Source organism: Hordeum vulgare, chromosome 6H (genome assembly GCF_904849725.1).
Source record: "Hordeum vulgare subsp. vulgare chromosome 6H, MorexV3_pseudomolecules_assembly, whole genome shotgun sequence".
NCBI classification, from domain to species: Eukaryota; Viridiplantae; Streptophyta; class Magnoliopsida; order Poales; family Poaceae; genus Hordeum; species Hordeum vulgare.
In genome coordinates this window covers 556375776-556387432 of record NC_058523.1, presented here as the reverse complement: position 1 = coordinate 556387432, position 11657 = coordinate 556375776, and positions in this window count along the sequence as shown.

The window sequence follows — 11657 nt, the reverse complement described above, 5'->3', positions numbered from 1 at the left end:
TTTAGCACTTGGATCATGCATGTGTATAAGTGCATCAGGCTAAACTAGCAAGGGTGCAACAGGGTAGATGCAGATGCAGCTCCGTCCCTGTATGTGAGGTGCCTGCAGTTTTCTTATCTAATGCGCTTCATCATTGGGATATGGTCCTTCTGTTTCGCGATAATGTGAGAAATTAAGATGACAGGCAAGTAACTGTGCAGTACAAGTGTACACACATTTGCTTGTTGTGAAATAATTGCATGCATTTCCTGAAAGATGGCCTAAACTCAACTAAACTGAACTTTACATAAGCAAATCCTCCTCTATGCATGTGTGTTTGGCCAATGTTTTGGTTCAGGGCCTTAACTGAACTTAACTGGAAACATGAGAAACAACTTTGTGTTCTTCTTCATCCAGATCGCATGAGAAACAACTTCGTGTTCTTCTTCATCCACAGCGCATGAGAAACCGGATCGATTTCAAACACGGAGTAGGCGAAAAAGATGTGGAGACGGGTCATGACGAGCAACAAACAGCAGGGAGGTAGAGAAGAGGCTGCTGTGGAGGAAAATTAGGTCCAAAGGGACCACACCGAACGAAAAAATGCTCGGCTGCACACATTGATAGATTACGACCTGGATAATGAGGTTGATGCATGTGCTCTTCCATGTCCGAAAGAGAAACAAAATGCGCTCTTGTTTTATTCGTTATTATGCACATCGGTCACAAGCAGCTTCGATCATGGATGCATTATATATATCCCTGTTTAGACATTTTCACGCTAATTGCCCCATTTAACAGCTTTAGTCCGGATTACCCTATTTTGTTTGTGACTCGTCCCTTATTAAGGACAAAACAGAGCACCTGCTGTGTTTGTCAAAAACAATAGCAGAAAAGAGCAAACATGGGATGATGAGAGGGTTGACATATGGACTCCATTGTTCAGACTAACTAAACACGACACATCTGACATGATACACGAACTGAGACTAATTAATGGATACAAGCCGTGCCATCGATATCTCGGACGCCCACCCGAGACTAATTAGTCCATCGAACTGAGACTAATTAATGGATATCTGAAATCAATTCAAAGGACACGGTGGCATCGTTGTCTTTTTCTGTCGCTCAACACACATACACACGTCAGGTGGAAGACAAAGTTCAGAGAGGTTGTTTTTGCGCTGCCAAACTTACACAGCTTTTCTGTCTATTCTTTCGCCTCTTATTCAGCTTACAACATCAAATCACGGAAGAGGAGGAGTGCTGCACTAGAAAAAAAAACCTAGCTAACTCCATTGGACCAGTGCGAAACAAGAGGGAAAAAATACAGGGCGCAAGAAAAGCGCAAACTGTGCGTGATATACCATCCTCAATTGCTCATCAACAATACCGTGCACATCTTCATTTTCAAGCATGTGGGATGGATCTTTATGTAATAGTGGGACACTGCTGCCGTTGTCCTGATGAATAGTTTCCTCGCCGGCGGCCACACAAAAGACACGTACACGCACGAACGAACTGCTCGGTCAGGGGAGAAAACAGAGCAGCGGTTCAGCATCAACAGAGGAGTGTTAGAATATAATATGAGTTTAAAGATAGAGATAAGGAATAGATATCAAATAGGTTTAAACCATGTATAACTTGTCATGTACTTCAAGTCTTTAGCGCCCCCATGTATTCTATATATATATTTATATCCCATATGAGGATCAGATCAATACAACAACAAAACATAATATTCAGCCATCCTGTATTTTTCATATTAATCTCCTCTCCCAGGGGCGTGGCACCCAATAAATCAAAGATCAGATTGGTTCCATAGTTTAGATATTGCATCGAATTTCATAATTTTTCAATTTTCGAAATTCTCTAGTTCCGCCAACAGATCCATCCTTTTAGCCACGAGACGGAGCACATGCAGCAAGCGATCCAGGAACTGCATGCATGGCCAGGAGCACACCATCGACCACGACTACATCATCATGATTGGCTACCTCAACATTGACATTAATGGATATGTCTACAACCACTCATCGGCAACAACTCCAGTCAACAGCGCTTGCGTCGTAACTAGCGTCCTCGCCACTCCCGCTATGATTGCGGGAGGGAATAGAGGAGAAGGCAGGAAGGCACCAGAAGGGGACGCAGTCACCGTCCTATGTGTCGCCCCATTAGAGACACAGTTGATGATGGCACAAGCCGCACAACGAAGAGAACGACGAAAGCACAAGACCGAAAGTCCTCTTCTGCCCGCGTGCTCACCTAAGCACGCGTGAACAGTAAAATCAAAAATAATATTAAAGCATTTCAAAAAAATCTGAATTTTTTGTGACAAACATTAACGTTTTTCTCACATGCACGCAAATTTTCATCACCATATGACTTTCGTGGAAAACGCAGCAAAAAAAACAAAATCGATGCTCCAAAACGCTGCAAAAAACTGACCTTTTGGAACATTGTTTTTGTTTTTTCTGCCACATTTTCTAAGAATGTCATCTAGTGATGAAACTTTGCACGCATGTAGGAAAAATATCAAAGTTTCTGACAAAAAAAATCAGATTTTTTTGAAATGTTTTTCAATTTTTTTCGATTTTATTGTTCACGCGTGCTCAGGTGAGCATGGAGGCAGGACAGCCGCGTCCGCACAAGACTTCAAATTCAGTCATAATCGCCCGATTCACTGCCGCTACAACTGAGGAGAGATGTTAGAATATAATATGAGTTTAAAGATATAAACAAAGAGTAGATATCGAATAGGTTTAAACCATATATAACTTGTCTTATACTCCAAGTCTATACCCTTCATGTATTCTATATATACCCGATCAATACGACTACAAAACATAATATTCAGCCATCTCATATTTTCCACAAGGAGTACACACAGGTTTTAGGCAACCGATGCTTTCTTTTTGCGCTGAAATGAGCATACAAATTCACCGAATGTTAGCTGCCATCTACACAGTGAACTGACATACAGCAAGCTGCAGCAGGTTCACACTTGTTCCATCGTGTACATTTACACAAGGGTGACATGGCATAATTCAACCATGCATCAACACATGAACACGATAACATATTAACACTTTTACACAATGACAAAATAAACTACTGACAGGGACTAGACATATTTTAAACCTTCTATCTCCGTGATATTAATATATTATTTTTGTCGAGAAAAGTATTTGAACCTTCTATTATCCGAAAAATACACATTTATTCCCAGCTTGATAGTGCAGCTACAACAGCCAGCCAGGCATGTCTACTTCGCATGTGCACACTCAAAGAAAGACCGCCCAAGGATGGAAGGAATCAATAGTAAATTAAGGTGCCGGCAAAGATACATCGATGATCATCATGAGATCAAAGCATTTGATGCACCATGTTCCTGCCTTCTGTGTTGTAGCACATCACCAGGTCGAACCAATCAAACTTCATTATCTCAGAATTCCTACAAATGTGGATTCCTTGGGAAAATTTCCTATACGATTCCAATGAATTGAATGAGCAATGTAGAGTAAACTCCTAAGGGTTCAAATCACCCACAAATCGTATCAAAATTCTTTGAATCAAAGAGGCCCTTAAAGGGCTTGTGGGTGACTCATAATTTGGTGTCATGTTGCAAATCTTGTGTTTCATTCTCGCACCAAGTATATTAGCATTGACTATTACTTAGTGAGAGAAAGGGTTGCTAAGAACCTTCTTGACATTTGGTTCATTCCTTCTAACGTCATGTTGCAAATGGCTTTACAATAGCCTTACCATAAGAATCTAAAAAGAGTTCAAGAGCAATCTCAAATTATCCAAGTTGTGACCAAGAGAGGTTATTTTAACAATCTCGGAATTCTTTTACTTGTAGATGTACACGATTGGTTACTGGTTAGAGATGAGACCAAATTGCATTCCAAGAAGGCCAAAGGTTTGTTGATAAAGATTGTAACAGACTCAAAGTCTCAAACTATGCAAGCTAGCCTAGGCTAATGCTCCATATTAATAAACAACCACATGACCTCTATGATGATGGGAACACTTCAACCAATCACCAAAATTTCAGTGCCGCTTGCAACTTGGACACGCACAACTGGTGCCTTGACGTATTACCTCTCACTGTGAGAGCGTATACATTCAGCACCAAACCATTGAGGGCGGCCTCACCATCATTCAACCTTTCCACCATCACCATTGCTATGGTAACACGTCCTGTCCCAGCCAAGGGCACCTCGGTGGCCAAAATTCGCCATGCTTGTTGAAGAAGCGGCACATGAAAAAGCTATCACGCCCGGAGATTGTACACGACAAAACTGAAGAAGAGCTCCTTGGACTGTTTTGGTCATTTTCCTTTCGGATAGAGCTACCTCCTAGAGTTGGGTGATATACCTTTGGAGCCTCCAGCGTTTCCCCAATTACCCGGAGACAAAAAATTCTAGGTTATGGACCATGCCCCTTTATGCCAAAAACACATGATGCGCACACACGCGTACACACGTGCATGTCATTATTTATGAAGTATACGATACGATCTTCTCTTCATCGTTAAACATAGTCAAATGTATTTTTGATAAAGGGAACAAATATTTAGGACTAGTTTCTGATGACAACACACGTCAAGCTTACAAAGAAGTTCCTCATAATTATAATCTTCATTTATGAAATATAAGATATGATATTTTAATCAATGTAGAAAATAGTCAAATATGTTTTGAAAAAGGGAACAAAATTTAAGACTAGCTTCTTTCGACAACACTTAGTCTTAAGTGAGAATTAGTATCTCCTAAACTATATAATATCTCGCATGTTGCGGCAGGGACACATGGGAATTTGTTGCAATATATCATTTTAATGATATTTGGTAGTCTTGAATTCGAATATGAGACTAAAGATCAGAACTACATATGATATGTTATATTAGACTAGTACAAATGCCCGTGCGTTGCACCGGGCAAAAGAATACTCTGCACCCTTATACTAAAAGAACACTACACAAAAGTGATTGATTCAATCTCTGAAACCTAGCTATCCAAATCTACCTAGTTGATCTTGTTTATTGATTCGATAACAAGTAGTTGTAGCCTAATTTTCATTCGGTTTCAATGGATTAATTCAAGCAGTATTTTCTGCTTAAAGTAAAGCTATACGATAAAGGTTCTGTTATTTCTCTTATAAATTAAAAATGAAGCATTACTGTACGTCTGAAGAAAATATTTACTTGCAGCTATAAAAGGTTTTGATGTTTTCGAAGTGAAAACTCTATTTTGTACATGTATTTGAAAACAAGGGGAACATAAGTTTCTTGTGAGAATTAGCAGACATTTGCTTGGCAACTTGAACAAAGCTCGGGCTTTGCATATTAAGCTGCACTAATAGTACTAAATATTATAAAACCTGATGCCGAAGAAAAAAGTGCCTAGGCACCAAATGAAAATGAGTTAGTAGATCATCCATGAGAACAGACCAAGTAGTTTCATGGAAGGCAATGCATTGGGTATTATTGACCTTTTAAAACTCTAGTACATACATCTTGGATGTCAAATCATTGTGTACGAACCATAATTTGCTTGCTCCTGACTTCAGAGAAGATAAAGGTGACATAAAACTGATTACCCTGCAATAATTAAAATCAAGACTCATAGGTCCCAACAAATTATGGTGCTAGAAGATAAAAATCCGAAGCAACTGAAATTAGAATGTAAGAACAGATCGTTAGTGTTCATGGATACCTCTTTTGGTCAGTCTAATATGCACACTAATTAAGAAGGGCTTCGTTTATTTCATAATAAAGCATCCTTGGTGAGCCTCGCCTTTTCACCGGTAGGTTGGTAGAGCACAGTTTGGCAGCCAGAGTATACCACCCAAGTCTGATAGTGGCTGATCACACTGTAATAAAAAACAGTAAGTTGGATTTTGACATTAGTAACAATCAAACATTATGTTGTCTAGAAGGGCGACCACCTGTACCTTTAGCCTGCAAACAAGCATCTTGCACTGTCACCTTGTGTTGTCTTGTTTCCAGTGGTGCATATCTACCCCCCTCGCGTCGCTCCCGTGGAGACCGAGGGGGAATCCTAGCGCCGCCACCCCCGCACCCACCTTCCTCCTATCCTCCTCGCCGCCGCCGGGCAAAGCCCAGCTGGCATCGGCAGTGACGGGACTTCTTCTCCCCACTACCGAACGGAACGGCGTGGGCGGTCTTCTCAGCGGGTGGCGGCGCGCTCGTGACAGGGCGGGACGGCGACGGCGGGCTCCCGTGCATGCTCCACGGTTGTTGTGGCCCTGGTGAGTACGTGGTGGCCCGAGCTGGGGCGTTGGCTCTAGCTGGCTCCGCTCCTGATCTTTGCGGTGGGGCAACTCATGGTGGTGGCGCTGGTTGTCGGTCTGGTCGCGTGATACGTCTCAAACGTATCTATAATTTTTGATGGTTTCACGCTGTTATCTTATTTTCTTTGGTTGTTTTATGTACCTCTTATATCTTTTTTGGGACTAACTTATTAATTCAGTGCCAAGTGCCAGTTCCTGTTTTTTCCGTGTTTTTGACTCTTTTCAGATCTGATTTTGGAACGGAGTCCAAACGGAAGAAAAACCCCGAAATGATTTTTTTCCGAACGGACGAAGATCAGGGGGCTTTTGGACCAAGCCAGGTGGGCTCCAGGGAGCCCACAAGCCCCCACTCCGCCACCAGGGGGGAGAGGCTGTGGGCAGGCTTGTGGCCTCCCTGGCCGCCCCCTGACCTAGGTCTTGCGCCTATATATTCCCAAATATTCCGCAAAAAATAAGGGGAGCCTCGAAAATACTTTTTCGCCGCCACAAGCTTCCGTTTCCGCGAGATCTCATCTGGAGACCCTTCCCGGCACCCTGCCGGAGGGGACTTTGGAGGTGGAGGGCTTCTTCATCATCATCATCGCCCCTCCAACGACTCGTGAGTAGTTCACTTCAGACCTACTGGTCCGTAGTTAGTAGCTAGATGGTTTCTTCTCTCTCTTGGATCTTCAATACAAAGTTCTCCATGATCTTCATGGAGATCTATCTGATGTAATCTTCTTTGGCGGTGTGTTTGTCGAGATCCGATGAATTGTGGACTTGTGATCAGATTATCTATGATATATATTTGAGTCTTTGTTGATTTCTTATATGCATGATTTGATATCCTTGTAAGTCTTGGAGGAGGGGGTCCGAAAACTAGCCTAAACTCGGTTTCCCCACACATATGGACTCTAAAAACAGCCTACATGGTAGTATTTCGAAATTACATGGGCCTGGCCCAAAAATAAAGTGACGCAACACCTATAATAGCCCATGGACGAAATTTATGAAGTGACATCTTGTATATTTCGTCCAAGGCTTCATGATTTCCTTATGGTGGCTTCAGAGTCCAAAAATCACCACTGAAAGCTCCTTTGTTCTTTCCCGCGGGCGCACCTTTTCCTCCATGCTTGATCCCGGTCCAATGGTCATCCTCCTTGTCCATGCTAGGTCCTTCATTCATAAGCAAAACAAAAGTATCTAATTTAGGCAGCATCATATGTTCATGAACATTAGAAAGACTTCCAAGAAATGAAAGTACCTGGTACATCAATTGGCGTGCGCGAGCTCTAGTAATTGGTCGAGTAGGTATAACAGTTGTAACAATGGTATCGATGTCCTCATCACAAAGAGGTTGAAACTGTTGATGGAGGCGATAGACAAGAAGCTGAGGCTCGAAGATAGTAGCACCATGATCGAAGAGAGAAAGGTCGCCCTCGAGGAATAGAAGACGAAGATAGCCGCCAATGCGGAGGAGGCCAAGATGTTGACCTTGAATGTGGACTCTTTGAATGGTGACGCAAGAATCATTGTGCAATTTGTCTGAAAGATCAATTGGCGGCAGCGGACGGCGGACGACGAGGACGCGGCGAAGGCAGACTCAGATGCAGAATGTGCCAACGCGACAGTGACTACACCACCTTGATAGGGGAATAGGCAGCTTGGATTGCTGGCCCGACGAGACAGAAATGCACGAATTACCGGACCGACTTTGTTTGGATTCAGGCACGTAAAAACTAAACATACTTGTCTTTTTTGGTTGTAGTCGGACACGCGATTCGATGCCGCTGTAATCCGACGCGTTAATTTAAATTTAAATTCAAATTTACATACAAATATATAAAAGATAACATTGGATGACGGTTTTTCCAATCCGCATCCGCGAACAGCTCCGAAGGTGGAAAGAAACTTACGAGTTAGCATGGAAATGCCCTTACCACGCGTCCAGGTCCCCGTCCACGGAGGTAAAAGTAAATAAACTACAGTGATTAGCCAGGGCCGGCTCTGTGATTTCAAAGGCCCGGTGCGGACTTCATCAATGGGCCCACAGAGAGAAGAATCATATTCGATACATGAACATATACAATTGCTACAAGTTCATAAAACTAATCCTTTTTTATTAAAACATATAAAAATAGCATGCTAACCTTCAGTAATCATGAGAAACAAGACTTATGTGCATTTTTTGGTGCAAAATCATTAATGAGAGTATCAAGATCAATATTATCCAGCATATTATTCTCAATGCAGCACATATACAAACCATTTTGTTTTTCTTGAGACACTGTTGACCTCGAATAATTTTTCACTAGCTTCAGTTTTGAAAAACTGCTTCCAGCTGATGCATAAATTAGGAATAGGTTGATCTGACAATTACCTTTTGAATGATGATCTTGTCGATATGATCCCCAAACTCGGCTCCTCGTTCGGTGCCGCCGTACGGTGCGTCGGTGCCGCCATGCGCCGTCTATCCGTGATCCCCAAACTCAGATCCTGATTCAGTGCTATGCGTCGGTGCCGTCGTGCGTTACCTGTCCGTGCTCCTTGTTTCCTTGTGCGTGTTCGCCGCTTCGTGATTTTTGATTTGATCGAGAAGAATCAGAAGAGGATTTAAGAAACGAAACGGAACTGACCTACCGTGCGGTATATGGGCGTGGCTGACAAGCCTGGTGGTCTCGTGTGTGGCTGCTTGCTGGGCCGGGCTGGATGTGAATTATTCTTGGATTTTTTTTACCTCTACCCCGTAATATGTATATACAACATATATACTATGGGTCCCTATTCAGGCCGGGCCCCGAGCCGTCGCACCTCTTGCACTGGGCCAAAGCCGGCCCTGTGATTAGCTCCACACGGGGTGAAAACAGAGGCTCTGCTAAGTTGGCCCCACGGCCGCTGCTGCTCTGCTCCATCCGGCATGGGTGCAGACCACCTGCACCTGGTCCATCCAAGCCGTGGTTACGCCTCCCTCTTCTGTCTCTCTCTCCTGCCAGACGAGACGAGACGAGTGGAGAGTCTTCGGTCTGCGGCATTGCTGTTGCGTCCCTATCCTCAGGCTTTAAAGCTCTTGTCGCGAGATTTATTATTGGTCTTCAAATTGGCTCAAGATGCATTCCAACAGCCCACCTTCTCTCTTAAATGAAAAGAAGACCAAAAGTAAAGTAAAAAATCGTTGAAAAGATAGCAGAATATTTTTAAGCTTAACACTAATTTCTGTCGTCTTTCTTTGAAACCATCACAGAAGATGTTGAAGAAAAAAATAACGAACTAACGTGATGCGCGAGCGTCAATACGCAATGTAGTTAGATGAGGCCTAAAAATTTTTTTTCTCTTTCTTCACCACACAAAATCCTAGATAAATGAGTCAGATGATTGAAAAAATTATATTTATTGACAATCTAACCCTTTCATCCAAACATCTCTTTGATTAGAGTTAGTTCAGGATTAGTCTACAGTTAGAATCTAACTATAACCTTTAATCGAGTTAGAATATCCAAACAGGGCCATTATCCGTATATCCGACATTTTGATCATTGAATAATATCCCTAGTTACAGTTGGAAAAAATGTGACATATGAAATTCTTGTGACGGACGAAACTGACCAAATCGTTGGGATAAGAAATGTTTCTACATTTATTACTCCATCTATACCTAAATTAGTACTATCTTCGTCCAAGTGCATAGGGCATACGCGTACTTCTTAATTATTAATTTAACTAGCTTTGCATGTTTGCATTTTTAATTAATGTTTACACATGAAAAATAAAATGCAGTACAAAACTGGGCACTATTTACATGAATTGTTCTAGCTTTGCAACCTCCTGCCGAGTTACAATGTCCTAATAATTTTTCATTTCTCAGATTGCCAAAATGTGTCTAGAAAATTTGGTTAGTGCCTATTTTATAAAATTGCAGCACATATTTTCACAAAGTGGATGTTCACTTCAATCAGGCATGGTAGCAATATTCACAGCCAATATGCTTTTTATAGTAAAAGCTCATGAAAAAACTCAGATAGGATTTTTTGGGTGACACTGGGCCCGTAACCCTAGCCGCCGCCTCCATCCACTGAGCCGCCGCCTCCTTCCGTAACCCTAGCCGCCGCCTCCCGTCGCCCCCCCCCTAACTCCCTCCCGTCACCCCCGTGGGCGGCCAGGGGGTAACCCTAGCCGCCGCCGTTGGTCCTCCCTCACTCCTCCTTCATCCTCGCCGCCGGGCGAAGCCTGGACGGGAGGGGCGACGGCGGGGATCCTCTCCCCTTCACGCGACATGGCTGGCACGGGACGGCCGTTTGTGAGGAGGTGCCGGACTAGCGCGCGGTGCGGCGGCGCTGCATGTGGATCCTAGTGACGACGTACGGAGCGCGTCGACTACTGGGGTTCGTTCTTGCGGCGCGGGTGTGGCGGCTGCGAGAGGGGCAAGAGATGGTGGTCGCGTGCGTCGTCGAGTTCGGGTCAGATACTTCTGGATCCGGCGCCCGGACGCCGTCGACGAGCGCAGGGTGGTGGTACTCGTCACTGTTCAGATTGGATCTTCATTGATCCAGATACCCGCGGTGTGCTTCTCTCCTGCGGTTTCCTGGTGTTGCTGGCGTGGCCGCAGATGAAGCTGGTGGAGGAGATTCAGATAAGGGGAAACCCATTGGTCGGCCCTGGCCGGCTACGCCGACGATGATGCTCAAGGGCGCCGTTTTTCTTCCTGGAGACGTCGGTCTAAGTCTGCTCCTCCACTTCCTACTTCACTGCCTCTCTGGTGAAACCCTAACTCCGGTGGGCGGCGGTGGCGTCCTTGACGTCGTGACCTTCCTGAAGGCGAGCCTTGAGGGCTGAGTGGTGGTGGGCACTATGTGGGTCCTAGACAGTTGCTGGTGGTGGGCACTGCTTCGGGGGAAACCCTAAGATTTGACTTTCCAGATCGGACGTTGGCGGTACTGCGGTGTCATTTCTCTCTTGGGAGCATCGTTTGTGGAGTAGCGCTGGATGAAAGAGGCAGGAGATGGAGCGACTTCGTCTGGCTCAAAGATTTGGTGGAACTATCAAGGCATGCCTGCCCGACAGGTGCTATGCTGAGTCATGCCTGGTTGGTAGGTGCTACGCATGACAGTTCTTCTAGAATCTTCGTGTCTGGACGAATGAGCGCAGGGCGGTGGCGCTGTTTGGCGTCGTGGCGGCGTCGATCATCTTGCACGGAGCTTTCGGTGGAGATGTCAAGTCATGCCTGGGCGACAGGTGCGACGATGTGTCATGCCTGGTCGGCAGGTGCTACGCACGACAGATCTTCTAGAATCTTCGCGTCTGGACTGACGAGCCGTGGTGGCGTCGACAGATGGACGGACTGGCAAGGATGATACAAATCTCTCTCCTGAAGATGGGTTAGCGGC